The 14,957-nt window shown below is 37.7% G+C and overlaps 1 pseudogene; it reads right to left on the reverse strand.

Moving 5' to 3' along the window:
* Positions 1-10,539: 10,539 nt before the first annotated feature.
* LOC143382700 (large ribosomal subunit protein uL18 pseudogene) lies at positions 10,540-14,256 on the reverse strand (annotated as a pseudogene).
* Positions 14,257-14,957: the final 701 nt, after the last annotated feature.

A 14,957-nucleotide genomic window follows, 5' to 3' on the forward strand; every position in this document is an offset into this window, starting at 1 on the left:
CAGGGGGCTGCGTCTAGCTTCATGATGTCACTGTCAGCATGTTGACTGACATTAGGTAGGCCATACCCAAGGGCACAGTAAAATAACGGGATACACAAAAGGTGTTTCCATGGAACATTCTATCCTAAACAGGGCAAGGGGTGATATTACAAAGGGACAGGTGAGCATAGCTCCACCCTTGGGGCTACACCAAGACACATCCATGCAGGACACCATCCTTGGAACCCAAGAAGGGTGGAGCATCTAAGGACATCTGCCGCCTGAAGCCTCCATCACCCAGCTGGGGAGTGACTTGGCCACATGCAAGGTTGGTCTCCCACAAATGAATGTTTTTAAAGGTACACAATACTTTTGGCTCCACTCAAGATTTATTTCACCAACAGGATTTGTATAGGGAATGATTTAAAAAGACATCAAAAAAAATCAGAGGCTGAAATGAAGAGGAATAGGAAAGGTATCAATGAACAAGGAATACTGCTCTACTTCCTCAAGTATTTTGGCCCTGGGTTGATTCTCTTCAGCCACAGGTACAGTCCTCAGTAACCCTAGCATTCACAATGCGGTGACTAAATACTTCCCCACTGTGTCAACATTGTCACACTTCCTCTTCAGTCATCCATAGTTGTGTTCCTGAAACTCTAATACAGAGACCTGGAAGATGCTGAAGACAAAAGCTGTCTTTATAACACTGACATTTCCTATTGTGTGTTAAAAATTACTTAGAGATACATGCTTATTCTTTTTCCTCTATGGCGTGGCTTGGCTCTTTATTTGGTACTATAAAGATTCACCTTCTTGGTGCCCAACTATTTCTCCCCAGGCCAGCTGGAAAACCAAAAAAAAAAAAGAAAAAAGAAAAAATTGCTAACCTATGGCTCTGGTCTTGCTGTTCCTGAGTCTCCTCTTGTAATTTTTCAAGGTATTGGTTTTCCAGTACTTCCTGAGAATTTATTTTCATAAAAATTTCTGTAAATAAAATGGAACTGTATCTTGAATGTCATCTGCCCATCTATCCTGATGCTATTTGCTCCCTGTATCACAGTCATCCTGTAGTGCTCTCTCTGCAGCACCCTCAGGAAGGCTCCAGTTGAAGGCTTTGGTTGGCATTACTCTTTCTGCACAAGGGTAGCATCCACGTTCTACATACCTATTTGCATCTATTGATGATAAAAAGCCAATTAGTGCAAGGATTTGAAGGAATTTTAGGCTATACTTGCTGCCTTTCTTATCTCCAGTTTAGAGCTTCTGGAGATTCATGGGTCTGCAACCGAATTTGTTTGAATTAAGTGTCTACTAAAAATTCTCCAGAGATTGCATGTAAGAAATTCATATATTTTGAGTATGTATAATGTACTTCCTTTATTTTCTTTAAAAAGTGTTTAACAAATTTAAAATTCTTTTTTTCTCCTAAGCTCAACAAAATACTTGGTTGTGTCACTCTTGTTGTTTTAAATATTTATATAGAAAGAGTGACAATCTGTTAAACAAACAGTTGCAAATCACTAGGAACACAATGACCCTTCATGCAGGAATCCTTTACTGATCTGGGCAATGTTTCGCTTCTGGAATAGACTACATGTTGGGGATACATAAGTTTGACTCCCTGAATCACTGGGTGATTTTTTTTTTCTTTCTGACTATTATTGGTTAACTACTAGTCAGAAGGAAAAAAAAAAAAAACTACCCAATTTGCCTCATTTTCTCTGGTTAAATGACCTAACTTTGTGCTATAACATTGATTTACTCTCCAGGAGCCAACTTTCTTGTTCTGGGAATATACAATCTTAAGTCAGTGATCTATGTGGTAGCAATTGACTAACAATAAGTACTAAGTTTCCCAGCACTAATTATGATTTCAATACACTGCAGAGCTATGAATAAGGAGCATTTACTTCACATGCTTTATAGATGCTACATTAATAAATCTTAGAGAGATGGGTGTCTTACCTCTGAAGATTCAGAAAGATCATAGGATACCCTAGCTGCTGAGTGACAGACTTGACATGACCTCCGAGAACTCAGATCAGCCTCAAGAAAACCAGGGAGGTTCATCAAGGCAGCAGGGTTGGAAATAGTCACAAATCTAATGACTTCAAAGGAAGAAAATACAAAACTCATAACAGAACTGTACAGGGTAGACTAAAAATAAACAAACAGCCATCCACAGAATTACCTGGAGTCCTGACAGAACTGTACAACACCAACTCTGTTCTCTAATTAGCAATTATCAAAGACACTAATTGCACTCAGTCTGAGAGAGAATCTCATGGAATAATCACCTTCAAAAAACTAAGCCATGATGTTAGCAATCTTTTCTGAGATAAAACACAAGTGAGGCAACACTTCCTCTCATAGTGTATGAACACTACATTCCAAGGGCCTCATCAGGAGATCTTTATTGCTCAGTTGCCCAAATGAGGCTGGAAAGAGACTTCAGACTCTTCACAGCTTTCAGCAAAGAGAAGCAACTATTGCCCTGGCTCTTTGTCCCCAGGGAATAGCATTTCTGCACTTTCCAGGCTGTGACCTTGGTGCTGAGGATACAGGAGTCTCATGAATATGCAGCTGCTTGGTGCAAGCTTCTGGGAACTAAAGTCTGTAATGGCTGATGACTTACCAAGGTGAGCTGAAGGCCTTGACTTCCTGCGGTAGAAAGCCAGCTCCTGTTGGCAGTGGTCCATCTAGTCAATTAGTGCCTGGAGTTGGTCCATGCTGACCATGTACTTAAAAATCATACGCTGGGGGTTTTCTCCATGAGAGCTTTTGATTCTGGACAGGTGGCAGCCATTGTGCTGCACTAAGTACATGCATGTTCTTATGGGCAGAAAAGGCCTGGAAGGGAGGAAACAGAACATGACTAAGCTGAAATGAGTCTGAACATCAAAGGCATCTCTTATCTGAATTAAGGTTTTTAATCATCAGATATCTTTGAGATTAAGATCAACATAACTAGAATTCTTAAGATATCAATGTTAAAATTTGAAATTTACATTACCATATATTTGCAGTAATTATCTTTGGTGAAATCTGTTTGACAATTTAGTCAACATTGCCAAAGGGTCCATTTCTGAATTTTTGTGATATAATACCATAAGTTATGAATATTTATCTTTTTGATAAGCATAGTCCTTTCTAAATTGAATATCTTTTTCCTGAGATAATCAAATGTATGTATAACAGACACATTTGAGAAACAAAAAGCCTATATGATCATGAAACATAATATAAAATAATTCTTTTCAGGTCTTGAATTAAACTCAGGGTCTTGTGCATACTAGGAAAGTGTTCTACCACTGAGCTACAGCCCCAGCCTTAAAATAAATATTTTTGACTAAAACTGACCAATAAGCTATCAGCAACTCATTCTGTGGTCAACACTAAAACACATGAGACATTTGACATCTAATATATCTATTACAGGTAATAACCATGGGGACACAAATGTCGGGTGACAAATTCTGACAGATTTCTGTTATAATACCTGTTTTTTTAATGAAGGAAACTAGAAAAAATTAAAATGCATTCCAAAATGTTTACAGAAGAAAAAACGTATGACTTCTCTCACTTTTCCCCCAATTCATCTTATAACATAAAGGTACAAAAGTTTACATGATGTAAAGGGCCTATATTTCAGTGGTATAAAGGAGACTTGAAGTTGCCTTAACTCTTGTCTAGAACATCAAGTCATATGACCACCTCTCTATGTGAACTTGGTAAAATGATGAGTTTCTCTCTATACAGAAACATTCCAAATTACTGAAGACACAAAATAGTTGTGTAGAGTTTGTGCTGCTAAATGAACAAATGCAATGGTATGGTTTCTCCATGAACAAAATTAAAATATCAAAACAATATTGCCAGAAATCCCCTAAGAAGTCCCCACAGAACTCTGACCCTGCTGTGGGGACCTAATGGCTGGCTCATCTTCCATACCATGTAGCAAGGGACAAATCTGACAGCCACATTGCTGTTTTGTGTACACAGGCCTGAAATGCAGCAGATACAACCAGAAATCAAGAACTCCAAGGGCCAAGGAAAAGAATTCTGGCTCAAAGACTGTGAAGAGCAAGGTTATAAAATATCTCAAAACTAGCAAGAATCAGAACAAACTGAACTAGCAGAACTAATGTCCATTTTATATTCAATGGCATTAAGAAAAAAAAAAGACTTAAGAGGTCATCTCACTCTCTCTGTTGGCTAAAGGAGGCTATAATCACTCCTACAGCCCCCTTGAAATCCATAATTTGTTTTTTTCCTCTTTTAATCACATTTTCACTGGGCAATTTGTATTTCAACATTTTCATGAAAAATTACACAAGTGAGCTTGGCATTTATTTTCTGTGATTACCTACTCCACCCACAGAAGGATTTACCAGTGTAAAAGAAAATAGGTAGAAGAATGTGAGGTTTAGGAATTCATAAATTAAGATGCCATACTCTCATTTATTTTCATGGTTTTTGACATAAAGAAAAATGATGTGCATGAACAGATCATGTAGGCTAGTGATCAGTGTGATAGATTCAGGGTCTTGCATGGTTAAAATATAAGAAAAGAAATCTCTTCTTTCAACTACAGAAGAGGAGAAGATTAAAAGTAATCTCTCAAACTATTCTTCTGAAAAAAAATCATAATTTAAATGATTGCCCTTTATAGTGAGATTATTTTAAAAATCCCAAGTAAGACACACCATTTCCATAACACATTACTTTCACAAATTTAAAAAAAAAAAAATACTACCTACAAGAGAATTTTGAGATCACATAATTTGTCCTTAGCTTTCAAGGATGAACAAACAGACCAAAGAATTTAAGAGACTACCACCTTGGAACAACAAATAGCTGCTCTGTAGATTGAACAGAAAACTAAAACTGAGGAAATTAATTGTAACTGTGAACAAAATTTTAAAGGATTTTTGAACTATCCTTAAATCCAACTACATGAAAACATGTTCCTCCAACTTGCTGGAGCCCCTTTCATCATGCACAGTGACCACTGGCAGCTCCTAATCCACCCTCTAAAGTTCAGGCAAATGAACTTGCAGTAATTTAACTTGATGGTTTGGTTTGCTTAAGCCACATACAAACAACAACACTGACCCTGCATCATATAATGTCCATTGGTTTCTATTTATTTTGCTAAATTAAGTCTGCTTTCCAATTTTTGAAACTTTCCACACCAAGTAATACACCTTTGAGCTATGTAAGGAACGTTTACAGGAAAACAAGTGGCTTGATGACAAAGAAACATGTTTATTTTATGCATTCAGATAAACATATATCCAAAGCACACCTGCTATGCTCATGTCCACCTCCCCAAAAGGAAAAAAGAAAGATTTCATTTAAAAAATATGATGTCTTTACAATTGATGAATCTGTCAATCATGGAAATTTATTCTGTCACTTTGGAAATTGATTCAAGAAAAGGTTCATAAAAAAGAAGTCCAATACATTTCTACACAGTACAGTACCTCTCTAGAGATGAAGCCACCTGCCTACATTTCCTCTGATGGGGAAGGTGGGTACAAGTTCAGAGAACACTAGGAGAGCAATGTGTCCAGATGATGTAAATTGTCATATTCTATCTTCAGATGAAGAACTGGTCAAGAAACCTATGCTCAGTATCATGAATAGGGACTCACTGACAAAAATCACTAGCAGCCGTCCTGCATCTACAAGGAAAAGTTGGTCACTGTATTGTGCCTCTGAGAAGTACAGCCCCATGAGAGCTTTCTCAGAAGTTCTTCCACCATGTTCCTATTCAGAGAGAAACACAGGTTAGAGTTGAGTGATATCCTTTATTCAGCCCAACTCTCTTACAGTTGAGGCAATGGAGGCCTAGAAAAATGTACTTGCCCAACTTAACAAAATAATTCAACTCCACCACACATTTCTGGGTAACCTAGTGCTAGTCATTGAGCTTTTCTGAATTAGTTAAGTTGTTCAAAGATGGCAGAGGTCTGAGGGCTTCCTAGGTACCTTCTGCAACTAAGCCCTAACCTATATTTCATATGACAAAACTCCAGGAGGAATAGAACTAGATCATGGACATTCAAGTGCACATAAAGACATTGGTCAACCCACTATGTCTATATCCTAAGTCTCAGAGTTATTGGGACCTACCATGTTGTCCATTTGTCTGTTGTCATCAATAGCTGTCTTCTGCAAGGTCAATTTAAAGAATGATTTGGTATCTGTGCCTTACTGAGGTGAAGGTGTATCAGCTCTAAGTGATAGCTTTCAGGTTCTAAATGACCACCTTCAGATCTCAGCTCTGACCCCAGATCCATGGGAAAGCCCAGCAGTGGCACCCATCATGACCCCACAAATACGGGTCCTTCTAAATCAGTATTTATATTAGGACCCTTCAAGGACTGTCCTTCTTGCAATAGTTCTAGAATCTTAGAATTTTCCATGATTTACCTGAATATGTTCAGCAAAGGAAGATGCTATGAGATGCATCAAGATATTCCTATCACTCATCAGCTTCAACAGCTCTCTCCTGCAAGGCCAATTTAAAAGCTTTCTCTTCTGCACAGGCTCATTCCCATGAACATTTACAGGGTGGTCATTTCACTTAATAAATCACATTGAACAAAATTCTATCTCACATGGAAGGACTTCTGCTCTCTTGAGGCAATCTCATATGTGCTTGATCTCTTTCCAGGCCTGACATAACCCAAATGCTCAGTTCACATAAGATGTTATTATTATTAGTGTCTACCTTTGAATTTCAACCTACCATAAGCCATTACAGCAAAATCATTTGTTGATGGAGAACACTATGCATATACTTATAAAATGAGACATGAACAGAACACCATGTCATTTTCAATAGAAAGTATGGCTTATTATCTATAATCTTGGAAAAGTGAAAAAAAATGAATTTCTCTGAGCCTCAATTTCTATGTTTAGTAAATGAAGAGACTGGGTCAAGAAGCATCTAAAGACCCAAAGTTATCACTCTAGACATGCTGGACTTTTAAGGCAACTGTCAGGCAGGCTGCAGACCTAGCCAGGTTCTGAGTATTTGTATTTTTATTGTTCACCAAGTCTCATTTCATGGTAAGGCTGTGGAATTTTGTTTGTTGGAAGAAAGAACAGCAAAATAAACTTCTCTGCAGCATCCGCATTTTCCCCCTCTGGCACAGTTTAAGGGACATGCTGTTGCATTTCCCATTGGCAGAGGCACTAGCATGCCTGTTTAGGAACTACTATTAGAAGCTACAAAAAAACCAGCCAGAGTAAGCTGCCCCAAGTGGGAGAAGGAAGGGCTCTTTCCAGGCAAATGCCAGTACAAAAAAGATGTGGGGTCATGGTAGGACAATCATCAAAGAATAGCTATTCTTTCTTTACTTCTTTTTTTTTTAATTCCTCACTAAGCCTGCTGTGTTAGTCATCTTTCTGTCACCACAGTAAAACACTAAAGATAATTAACTTATAAAGAGAAAAGATCCACTTGAGCTCACAGTTTAGGGGTTTCCAACTTAACAAACAGGAGAACCTCACTCTTTGGGTCCTAGTGGGTGTGCCAGATGGCAATGCTGGGGAATGCCTGGCAGAGCAAACTGCTATAATCAAGCCAAGAATCAAAAGAGGAAGAAGAAGAGACCAGGGTCCCACAATCTTCTTCAAGAGTATGTCTGCAGTGACAAGAAGGTCTTCACTAGGGACCACTTTCATAATGTTCTTTTGGTTCCTGACACTGCCAGCCTGGGGAACAAGCCTTTCATACATGGGCTTTGGGGAGGACATTCACCATCCAAACCATAGCACCTGCTAACAATTCATTAACAAATTAAATTTGGACACCAAAACATTCCTGAACATGGAATGTTTTCTTGGGATCTTCTCTACTTTTCTATGGATCTTGGGATTTTTCAGTGGACATGGACTCTGCTCACAGGGTTAACACAAGACAAAATAATGAAAATCTTTAGCAGGCCCTAGACTTCAGTGATAGTTAAGCCCCTAACTAATAAAAGAGAAATGCATAATTGGGATGCCACTATCTTTTTAAAGTTTTAGTTGTTCCCACCTGATCTACAATAATGAAGGCAAAACAAGGAAGACTCTGAGTAACTTGGAAGCCTGGTATCACCACTGACATTGACAACATCTAGGAAGATCTCCTTGTTTGTTTCCCCACATATTTTATTGATCACTCATCTTTTGGTAAAATGAAGCCAGTGCATTTCTCTCTGCAATCACACTGCAATGTTTCAGTCAGTATTGATAATAAAATGCTTGCCCCAAATCCTAAAACAGCTGAACTCACATCTACAGCAATGCCCCAAGAGCTCCCACATTTTGCTAGTACATTCTCAAACAGGAAGATGTATCTAATCTAATGCTGATCACATCACACGATTAACCACTGCCAAAATGTTCAGACTTTGTTTTACCTATGAAGAGGTAGTAGGTATATAAACTATATCAGGCTTTTTTTTAAAGCTCCTTGCAAACCCTCATAAGTTAACCCATGCATAATTCCCTCCTTGTAGAAAACTGCAACACTATCAGGGCAGTATATAGTAATAATAATAGGGATACCAAATTATAACTAACTCATAATTACCTTAGTATCATCTAGAGTTGATATTTTTCTTAACATTTTATCTCAGAATGTGCAGGTTCAAGTTCTGCAGAGGTTAAAGTACCTGTTTCTATACCACCAAGGTAGTACAGAAACAGTTTCCCAAAGGAGGGACATTCCTTTTTGGTTGGTGAAACAATGTTGAGGAGGAGAGGTACACACAGACACAGTTACAAAGAAATGGATAGGAGCTATATATTCAAAGAGACTGTGGCTCACATCAATTAAGTTAGGGTAATTGTCATTCACTAGACTTGATAATTTAGTTCTTCTGAGAAGCAGACATCAAATAGGAAGAGTCAAGGATTTGTGTACAACATGTATTATTGCTATCTACCACACAATTATTTTCTAGGTAACACATTGTTGCACATAAATATATGCTTACATACAGTATGTATGATTTAGGAACATTTACTAACTTCCAGAAAAATTTATGTGCTTACATAGATGTAAACAAGACACCCTTAGAAGTACAGAGTAGAATGGCCCTGTCTGGGCTTGGGCAAGGAGGAAATGGAGAGATTTTGGTCAAAGGGTACAAAGTTTCAAATATGGAGAATAAAAAAGCTCCTATAATATAATATGCAGTATGGTGACTATAATAACAACACTGCAGTGTTTACCTACTATTTACTAGGAGAGTAGATCTCAACTGTTTCATCAAAGAAAGAATGAAAGAATTATAAATGGCATAAGGTGATGGCTATGCTAATTAGCTTAATGAGGGCAAGCATTTCACCATGTATACATATTTCAAAATATCTGGTTATCTGTTTTAAATATGTATCTTTTTATTTGTCAATTACACCTCAATTACATCTCAATAAATCCAGAGAATAAAATAAAATATTTTTGAAAGATTCAAAAGAAAGCAAAGGACATTTTCATAAATTTAGAAAGTGAATAGAGAACTGGGAATGAAGCTCAGCTGTAGAGCATTTGCTAGTACATGTGAGGCCACAAGCTCCATCTCCATCATCATAGGAAAAAAGAGTAAAGATTCTCTGAAGTATTTGACATTTATTGATGTAAAAAATCATTTATCCTTTTTTCTTTTAAACTAATAAGCAAAGACTTATTGGTATTATTTCACAAGGAAAGAACTTTTCCAGAAAATAAGGACACAACCATTAACCCCCACATTTTACCTGTTTTCTAACTTTTTAAAAATACTTCTTGGCTACCACATTACAATCACAATGCACATCTAAATAAGCATGTCAACTCAGTAAATCCTTGACTTTCTTAATTTTGGTTTTGCACAGAGCAAACACCCATAGGAATTTAACTTTTACAGAAGAGCTTAACATACCTGTCATGTTACAGTACACAAGAGCTGATCCGAGAGGGGTACTTCCATCCAAGTCAATGTAGTAGAGGCCTGAAGAGTTTCCACTGTGCTTACATGCAGGCTTCAGATGACCACTCGTATAGAACTGCAAAGAAGTCACAGTGTTACAGAGGGGCTTTGAGGGAATGGAACTCTCCGTATTGCCCATGGAGTGGGACTTTTCTCCCATGAGGCTCATCTTGCATCGTTCTTGGTCATGTCTTCTCTCAGAGAGTGTCCTTCCATCTCAACTCTGCAGCAGGTAGATTCAGAGGCACAGAGTGAAAAATTTGGGGACATCTACTCTGAATCAGAATCCTACACATCCCTATTTTCAAAATCAAACAAATTAGATTTATTCTAGTCTAGTCCAAGGATTTCAAGTGCATTGGCTTAATCTGCCTAAATTCGGTTATTATCTAATGATGATTAATTTTTTTAACACTTTACTTAGTAATTATACCTTTTGTTTACTTAAAACAATTTATGTTAAAACACATTTTTCCAATAGTTGAACTATTCACATCAGCAACTCTTCATGCCATTTATTTTCTGGTTCAATAAGTTTATTATCTGTATCTGAAAAAACTTCATAGAAAAACTGTTGTTTGGTTTAGCTCTCTGCAGCCCTTTCCTGAGCTCTGAGGAAGTTTGCCTTCTTTTGAGCTACCCGATCTTTCTTCTGGGCAAGGAACATTTTAGGACTGTTCCGCCTCTTCTTTTTAACTTCTCTCTTGGGCTTTTTCTCATAGACTGGATTCTCTCGTATAGCAGAATGAGCTTACTAATACATCTCCTCCATCATGTCAGGGGTAACGCTGTTCCTTATATACTGAGAAAATTGTTTCTTGTAAGCATCTTCATCTTCTTCCATTAGATAACACATATAATCTGCAACATTCTGACCCATAATGTGCTTCCAATGTACTTCTGCACTGAACTCCTTGCTTTCAGAATCATAACCAGGGAATCGTTTGGTACTATGGGGGATAGACAAGCCTCCATCCACAGCTCCCTTCAGGGCCCCAAAAACTTTATTGCCAGTTGTAGTTCTAGCAAGGCCTGCATCCAAATAGCAGGTGAAGGCACCAGGTAGACCATCAATGCTTTCCACACTGTATTCATCTCCAGTAACCTCCACTTAGCCTTAATAAATCTTGTCCATACCAAATCTACTGAGAAGCCTACAGGCCAGCAGCAGGCCAGTACAATATGCTGCAGCATAATTTGTTAGGCCAACTTTCACACCATATTTTGGTAGTTCATGTGCATATGCTGTGCAGACTATCATATCCCCTTCTATATGGGCATAAGCCATCTGGCAAATGATATCTCTGTTAGTTACACAAACTATCATCCTGTATTTGGGTGTGTTGTACTTATTTTTGTCCTGGATCACCAAGCGTTTCCGAGCACAGTAATCAGTTTTGCCCTCTTCTTGACAACTTTAAGAAACCCCATCCTGGGGCTGGGGATGTGGCTCAAGCAGGAGCGTGCTCACCTGGCATGCGTGCGGCCCAGGTTCGATCCTCAGCACCACATACAAACAAAGATGTTGTGTCCGCCGAAAACTTAAAAATAAATATTAAAATTCTCTCTCTCTCTCTAAAAAAAAAAAAAAAAAAAAAAGAAACCCCATCCTGCGGAACAGAGTCCGGGTCCGCGGATCCACACAGACCTGCAGGCCCAACAGCACTACAGGGGAGAAAAGCTCTTCATAACATTTTTAAGTTCATTTTTAAAAGACACTTTCTTAAATGCTTTGCAAATGATTATCAAAAAATTAAACAAAAATATTTTATGTCTCTTTTTAATTTTAATTTATCCTAATTCACAATTTTTTAATTTGTACAACAAATGCTTTGCTATATAAACGCAAGTGATTAAAATCTCCACATGTTGAAACTAATTGATATTTAGCATAATTTTAAATGAATAGTCAATCTATAACATCTCCTGTGTGAATCACACATTGTCTTGATGGGAAAACCCTTCAGAAAGCCTCAAATACAGGCCACAGCTACCAGAAAAGAAATGCAAAATCATCAGATGAGGTGTCCATACAGACAGACTTGGGCAGTGGTTATGCAAGTGACACCAAGACAAGAGATCCTAGTAGAACTGAGGATACAAACTTAGGCCATTCCACAGTGACTGCTCTCCCTCTCTCTATGTATATGTGAGTGTGTATATATACACATATACACACACGCTCACACAAAGTATGCATTTATTTACCACTGTGTTTCTATATGTATGGGTATATATTATATATGTGTGTGTATTCCTCTCATTTCAAATAGTTAAGAATGATCCAGGGATGTGTATAAAAATTATTTTTCTCTCATCTCACAGAATAAAAGGACACAGAAATGTCTGTTTAGACATTACAAAAGAAAAAATTTTTGTTAAATATGATCAAGGGTCCAGTGTGTACAACCAGAGGCCTCCAAATCAAGAGTCCAACTAGTACCATCTCCAACTGATAAAAGTACAGACAACATGTATTGTTTTCCCATCATGCTTGGATTTTGGCCACTTACATTCACATTTCTATAAATAAACATGCTAACCACCACCTAGGAAAATAGCCCAGAGTGATGCATACACACATTTGGGCTGGGGCTCAAATTGCCTATAATAACAAAGAAAGAGAAAGAATGATTAGGAAAAATTTAATCTAAATGGGAATGTATATATGCATTAATTTTATACTTGGAACTTCAATCCCTGTTGTGTACTTCACCAAAAAATAATGGCCCCATGATCACTTGGTTTTGATTTTGTATATATTCAACTTTCCTTTGATATACCCATAGAAGAATCCACAATAAAATAAAATCAGTTAATAAAACAAATCATGGGCCACAGGAGGAAGACCCTTTACATTTATCAGTCAAGTTTTTCTTCTCAGGGTTACTTGGATTTATGTTTAGATAACAGCTAGTGATACCAAACACATTTAGTGGGTATCTGCTTTGTCTAAGAAACTTTTCTAGTGTGATGGGAGAGGCTGTAAGTAAAAGAAACCATCTCAGTCCTAACTCTGCACCTGTGGCCACATCCTTAACCCAAGGTTTCCGAGATCAGATGTCCAGCCCCTTTTAAATGAGAGGTTCCTTAGTAAATTCTTACCTAGCAGAGTAAAAATAAATGAACATACAAATGGATATGATCACTGGATATGCAGGGGGTGAGTCACCTTCTTTTGCTTCTCTGTGGAACTCTAACATCTGGAAACCCAGGGGTCTCATTCCAAACTGTCACACTAGCTCCCTGGGATTCAGTTCCTACAAAGTTAGATTTGTGACAATCCATTCTCTACATTATGTCTCACCGTTTACGTGTGAATAAAATTAATTCACATGGAATAGTTGTTTTTTTCCCCAGTCCTAGGTATTAAAACCAGGGCCTTGCACATGCTAAGAAAGTGTTCCACCACTAAGCTATATCCCCAGTCCTTTAAAATTTTTATTTTGAGACAGGGTTTCACTAAATCACTCAGGGTCTTGTTGAATTGCCAAAGCTGGCCTTGAACTTGCAGTCCTCGTCTCATTCTCCCACAGGTATGCATAATGTGCCAGGCTCATAAAAGGCTTTTTAATGGTACAATGGTGGTATTGCCCCAACAGGAAGGGACTGAAAGAGGCAGGAGTGAAATGTCATGCTCCTCCTCTAAAAACCAAGGGAGAGGGGAAGTGCTGTGGAGATGGGACTCCAAACATCAAGAGTGTCATACGAATTAAAACGAACAAATAAAAAGTCCTAAATGAATAGAAACAAAAGTAAATAATCAGAAAACCATGAGAATTTCAGGGGCTCAATCATATGTTTCTAAAAGCTAATAATTAGTAGTCAGTAAAGTTTTGTTAGCTTGAAACATGACAGAGACTAATTCTTGAGAAAGAAGATAAGTGATGGTTGACAGCCCTGGCTCCAGGCTCAGAGCTGTGAGTCGACATTAATCTCCTAAGCCTCCTTCCTCCCTCAAGTGCAAATGTAGTTAATAATAACTCTTACCTCCTATGCTTGTTTTGAGGATTCAAGAAGTTAAAACATGCAGAGAATGATGCATTCCACTGTCATGTATTTTAAAAATAAAAGCAATTAAAAAAAAAAAAACAGTTGCAAGAACAGTAAAAAAAAAAAAAAAAACTGCAGAGGACTAAAATTGGGCAGGTATATGGTAAATTCTGCAGATGTGTTAATTCTTTCCATCTCCTTCACCGTCAAAAAAGAGCAAGACTGGCCAGGACCTGAAAGTTTATCTGTTTTCTCATTATCTAGAAGTACGGCCACATTTGCACCTCTTCTCATACTTCTGAGGCATTCCTCATTCAATTATATGTTGATATTCTGGCCACAAATTATCTTTGGAAGACAAGAACTGAGAACTATGTGTGTGCTCAGATTGAGGAAGAGAACAAGATATCCCATTGTGTGTTCTGGATGCAGTTTATTTAGTTTTAACTTCCTTCTATATTTTATTTTACTACACTTACATTACCTTTGCTGGTTATTTTCTTTTGCCTTTTTTTCTCTCTATGCTTTTGTATTTGATGTTATGAATTTTTAAAGTTACTTTAACATCACTGGGAAATAAAATTGATTAAAAATAAACCAGCCAAAAATGAGTCTGTAAAAAACTTTTGCTTCTTGTCTTCTGGTACACAGACACAAACACTTATGCACAAAATAATGAACAGGAAATCAGAACAGAAAGGAGAGGCAGTAGGTTGTGTAACTTACAGGAATGGCAGGTAGCTCCTGCACAGCCCACATGAGTGCAATCAAAGGAGAAGGACTGGGAACATTCACCCCCATGTTCACAATAGCTGGGCAAACACCTAAAGAAGGACAGACACGTTGCTGTTTTTACATTCAGTCATAATAAAATGTGTATCTCATACTAGTATGGTATAGGAAAAGAAGGAGGACAAAAATCAACAGAAACATTTCAACAGGACCAAAGACTGTGGAGTCTGTTCTCACCGTTTATGTGGGAATAAGATCAATTCACATTGAATAGTT

Source organism: Callospermophilus lateralis, chromosome 17, assembly GCF_048772815.1.
Source record: "Callospermophilus lateralis isolate mCalLat2 chromosome 17, mCalLat2.hap1, whole genome shotgun sequence".
Taxonomy (NCBI): Eukaryota; Metazoa; Chordata; class Mammalia; order Rodentia; family Sciuridae; genus Callospermophilus; species Callospermophilus lateralis.